Source organism: Moschus berezovskii, chromosome 16 (genome assembly GCF_049115385.1).
Source record: "Moschus berezovskii isolate FMDL1 chromosome 16, NW_MosBer_1.0, whole genome shotgun sequence".
In the NCBI taxonomy this organism is placed as follows: Eukaryota; Metazoa; Chordata; class Mammalia; order Artiodactyla; family Moschidae; genus Moschus; species Moschus berezovskii.
The window spans coordinates 51,247,371-51,252,897 of record NC_142475.1 but is presented as its reverse complement, the minus strand read 5'-3'; the positions used below and the strand labels follow the sequence as shown (position 1 = coordinate 51,252,897).

The 5,527-nt window shown below is 41.5% G+C and overlaps 1 pseudogene across 1 annotated transcript; it reads right to left on the bottom strand.

Moving 5' to 3' along the window:
* Positions 1–946: 946 nt before the first annotated feature.
* Positions 947–3,674, bottom strand: LOC129559959 (E3 ubiquitin-protein ligase RNF19A-like; annotated as a pseudogene). The gene is made up of 2 exons (XR_016039295.1): positions 1,788–3,674; positions 947–1,570 (listed from the first exon to the last, which is right to left on the bottom strand). The product of XR_016039295.1 is annotated as an E3 ubiquitin-protein ligase RNF19A-like (transcript).
* Between the last annotated feature and the right edge of the window lie 1,853 nt (positions 3,675–5,527).

Genomic DNA, 5,527 nt, shown 5'->3' with positions numbered 1-5,527 from the left:
GGAACAAGTAAACATATTTCTAGTAATATATGGCAATTTATCCAGTTCTAAGTCTTTAGTCGGACATGACTGAGCGACTGAACTGAACTGAACTGAAGTCTTTAGTGGTTGGATGTTTAATGACATATCCACTTTGACAACTGCTTCAAGAACCACTATCTCTAAGAAACTAACATAAAAATTGCATACAGTGTGTAGGTGTATAGTTTTAAATTTTGATAAATCTGAGATGTTAATTTATTAGAGTAGATTAGTAACTTAGCCATGACCATAGGTGGTATAGGGAAAAAAGTAAGAGGCTGCAATAAATAAAACAGCCACGTTGGAATCAGAGTTCTTTCAAACCCAGGTTTTAAAATTGAGATTAATAATAGTTATTCTTAAGGATTATTGCAACCATTTGTGAATAATTATTGTGATTTTTTTTCTGAAAAAATTTCTGAAAATAAAGCTATGAGGTATTGTGTAAAAACAGAAGAGTTGAAATTTTTTAGTTTTATGATGAAGAGTGACATCCTGGTGTTTTTTTCTGTAGAAGATAATAATTTAAATATGTAATTGCAGCTAATGTGAAATCTATCAGGCAACTCAATTACTACATTTTATGGGTGAGGACATTTGCTGCCCATATATGATCTGTATTGAGAATCTGTGATATTGCTAAATAAACATATCATAGGTAAATTACTTAGTATATTTTAATTGCTAAATGCATTGTCTTCATAAAATAGTTTATATTTTTACTACTTTGTATTTACCACTTAGGGAAAAAACTACTTATGAGAGAAATGGCTGTCATCTGTGAAGCTGAAAAGAAAAAACAAGAAGCTATAAATGATATATTCAATTTCTGATAAGAGAAAGTATCTATGCCCGCTATAGACACTTTCCTCTACAAATTCAGCCTCAATTAAGATAACATATTTTCCTGGCTTTAATACTAAAATTAGCAATTTTTTTTTTTTTTTAAATCAACACTGGGTTTTATTCCACCGTTACCATGTTCTTCTGCAATATGATTCAACTGTGGAACTTCTGAACATGAAGCAGTTCAGGTAAGCACAGAAATGCTACACTGATGGGGGGAATTTTCCAGTCGGTATTTTCTACCTCAGGAAGAATGTTAACAGTAGCAAAGCGGGCTAGATAATCAGTGGAACCATGACGACAAGAAGTTTTCATGCTTTCTAGGTCAGAACAACTAAATTCAGAAAAGTGACTAGAGTGGGAATCTGCTACGGACGGCATACTGTCACTGAGGGATGGAGCCTCAAATTCACTCGAGTTCGTGCTTTGTTGTTCTAACAACTGTGCATCCATGTCCTCTCGGGTCTCGTTTATCTTCATGTTACTCTTTTTCCTCAATTTACCACTTTTTGATTTCTTTCCTGCCGTTGCTTCTTTGGACCACTTGGTGGCGCTGGATTTACCTTCGGGCAAGCCACCGGACGAACCCCCAGGATGGCTTCGGGTGGCACTGCCATCCTCCACACTGCTGCTTCCACTGTTGTGCCTGAACTTGGATGGCTTTGATTCAATATCTACTTGAACCTCCATACTGTTGCCTTCTCTGTTTAAAGTACACAATTCAGTGGCTTGTAGTGTATTCACAGTTGTCCAATCATCGAACTTGAACATTTTCATTGTCCTCCAAAGAAGCCCTGTACCATTAGCAGCCAGTTCCCATTCTCCCCTCCCCTCAAGCCCGAGCAACCACTAATCTCCTTTCTGTCTCTATGGATCTGCCTGTTCTGGACATCTCTCACCACTTTCATCTTTCAGAGAACTTGTCCAGTGGAATATAGGAATTCAGAATGGATCCTGCCATTGCCTTGGTGCTGGCATTATCACTAACTGTCCCCAAGCTGACTGTGCCAGACTCTCCACTTAGACTGTACCGTTCTTTCTGCACATCTGCCTGTACTTCCAACCTGTTGAAACAGTTTACCATGGCACTTCCTGACAGACTCCCTGTGATACTGGCTCCAGGGAGTGCCATGGTGCTGGCTGTCTCACTCAGGTTGTCCCGGATGGCTCCTATTCGATCCATGTGGCTCCCGCTTGCACTCAAACTGCCAGTCAAACCACCAACACTTCCCTCCCCTATGCTGGGGTTGTGTCTTGCTTCTGCTACTGAAGTTGTGTCCACAGCTGTATTTGTTCCACCAACATTTATATCATTTTCATAATCAAACTCAATTCTAACTCCTTTTCCATTGCCTGCTGAGACTCCACAACCTCCACTTCGACAGAGAGAAATTGGAACAACACCATAGACATAAGCTAACATAATAGGAACACCAATACCTACAGTTACTGCAGCTACAACGGGAGACACGATTACGGACAATGTTACACCACCTGCTATGGCCAAATTCCGTTTGTGCTTTGAAACATCCTTGCCTTCATATCGATTGTGAATCTTCAGGCCCACATACACAGGAATGCCAATGATCATGGCAGGGATAGCAATGCCAACTATTAAGGCAATTCCTACAGGAGCACCAACAAGTGTGCCCAGCTGCCACAATATTTTCTTCTTTCGGCTCCAGGGTTTCTTCCCCCAGAAAGTACATCCTGATGGACTTAGATAATGTAAATCTGAGATTTCTTTCATACACAACCAACAAAACTCACAACCACAGATGGCACATGTCATGTGATTACAGCTCCCATCATTCATCTTTATTATATAAGCAGCACATCGTGGACATGGTTTTATATCATCAGCTGCTGCTCCAGACTCTTGACTATAACTAATGGATGAAGAACGTATAGTTCTCAGACGTAAACTCTGAGCCCTCTCCTGTTGAGTAGCATCACAGGTCTGATTGGGGTGCCAAATCTGCTTACAGTGGTAGCAAAACTCTGTTCCACAGCCTTCTCGCCCACAAGTTAATTTTGGACAGCTAGCACATCCAAATGCTATCACAGCATACCCACAGTTTGGAGCTGGACACCACCTACAATCAGGATCTGCAACGAGCCATCGTCTAAGCATAAATTCTTCATATTTTTCCATCAAGACATCATCACTTAATATCAAGCGGATATCATGGGGATTAAACCGTTCAGTACATTCTGGGCAACTGATATTAACTCTACTTTCAGAAATTTCTATCCTTAGATATTGTCGTAAGCAATCCACACAAGATCCATGATGACAAGTCATTATCTCAGGAAATCTGTCTTTAGAATGCCGCAAAAGGCACAAGGGGCACTCTATAAAGTCTCCAACTTGTTTGCTGATGGAAGTTAGCCCATTGTCAGAGGACGTATTTGTAGAGAAAATGGAGTTCTTATCAGTACACATTTCAGAATGTATACTCTCAATACTTGCAATTCCATCCACCCCGCCATTCAGCTCCCTTGATTTACGTTTGTTATCCTTTTTCCTCCGAAACAGAGAGCCTATTGAAATTCTTCTTTTTTTGGGCGCCCTTTTGACTGAAGGCAAGCTCACAGATGAAGCAGAAGACTGAAGATCTCGATCTGAACCCATCTGCCGATGTAAACTCATGTCTAAAATGCTCATTAGAATTGAGTCAGGGTCTGTGTTTACACACAGCCCTTCATTATATTTAAAGATAAAATCTATTTCTTGTTCTTGCATTCAGATTAAGTCATGATGCTCGAAAATCCTACTTGGTTCCTTCAGAGAATTCTTGAAAGAGTTCAATTTGTAGAAGACTTATCACAGATGTTCTTCAACTCCTCGGCAGGGCGCAGGGCTGCGGGCGAGCAGGCCCATCTCCCGGCGGCGGCGGCGGCGGCGGCCAGAGGGAACACGGAGGAGGGTTCCTCAGAGCCGCCCAGGCGCCTCTCAGCTGGCGCGGGGGGAACGCAGAGGAGGGGTCCCGACGGCCGCTTTCCAGAACTCCTCCTCCGCAATTCTGTCTTGACGGCGGCTCCCGGGAATCAGCGCCACAACTGCCATTCTCGGCCCCGGCCCCGCTTCCCTCAGCCCCCGCTGTCTCCGCCCCCTCTAAAATTAGCAATTTTAATGTTTTATTTTCTATTTTAGACCCAGAGATGTATCAATAAATTGGGCCTCCTAGAAGGAATAGGTACATATTGAAAGGTTGATTGACTCAGATACATGAATTTACTACTGAGAACTCTGACCATAATTTCATTTCAGTTCAAAGCACATTTTCTACGTAAGGCCCTAGGCTATGTGCTTGTGGTCGAATTCTAAATATAAAGTTCATGGACCCTGGATGAATTTATTGAATTATAGGAGAGATACTCCAACCGAGAAATAATTCAAAATAAGCTACAAAATATAATGCTTTCAGAAACAGTGGCGACATAGTTTAGCACAGACTAATCCTTTAAAAATCATGGAAGAAGTAGATATATTTTAAACCTCATTTTCTTTGATATCATATATACATATATGTATATATATATATACACATACATATATATCCATGTATATGGAAAGACAAAGGGTGGATTAACAATCTTCCGCAGGCCTCTCTGTCCATCACCAACTCCCGTAGTTCACCCAGACTCATGTGCATCGAGTCAGTGATGCCTCCCTGTCATCTCATCCTCTGTCATCCCCTTCTCCTCCTGCCCCCAATCCCTCCCAGCATCAGGGTCTTTTCCAGTGAGTCAACTCTTTGCATGAGGTGGCCAAAGTATTGGAGTTTCAGCCTCAGCATCAGTCCTTCCAATGAACATCCAGGACTGGTCTCCTTCAGGATGGAATTGTTGGATCTCCTTGCAGTCCAAGGGACTCTCAAGAATCTTCTCCAACACCACAGTTCAAAAGCATCAATTCTTCGGCGATCAGCTTTCTTCACAGTCCAACTCTCACATCCACACATGACCACTGGAAAAACCATAGCCTTGACTAGACGGACCTTTGTTGGCAAAGGAATATCTTTGCTTTTTAATATGCTATCTAGGTTGGTCATAACTTTCCTTCCAAGGAGTAAGCATCTTTTAATTTCATGACTGCACGTACCATCTGCAGTGATTTTGGAGCCCCAAAAAATAAAGTCTGACACTCTTTCCACTGTTTCTCCATCTATTTCCCATGAAGTGATGGGACCAGAGGCCATGATCTTAGTTTTCTGAATGTTGAGCTTCAAGCCAACTTTTTCACTCTCCTCTTTCACTTTCATTGAGAGGCTTTTGAGTTCCCCTTCACTTTCTGCCATAAGGGTGGTGTCATCTGCATATCTGAGGTTATTGATATTTCTCCCGGCAATCTCAATTCCAGCTTGCGCTTCTTCCAGCCCAGCATTTCTCATGATGTACTTTGCATATAAGTTAAATAAGCAGGGTGACAATATATAGCCTTGATGTACTCCTTTTCCTATTTGGAACCAGTCTGTTGTTCCATGTCCAGTTCTAACTGTTGCTTCCTGACCTGCATATAGGTTTCTCAACAGGCAGGTCAGGTGGTCTGGTATTCCCATCTCTTTCAGAATTTTCCACAGTTTATTGTGATCCATATGTCATGTATATGCTGCCTTAAAAATTGCTTTTTCAATATGATTAAAAATCAAAAATG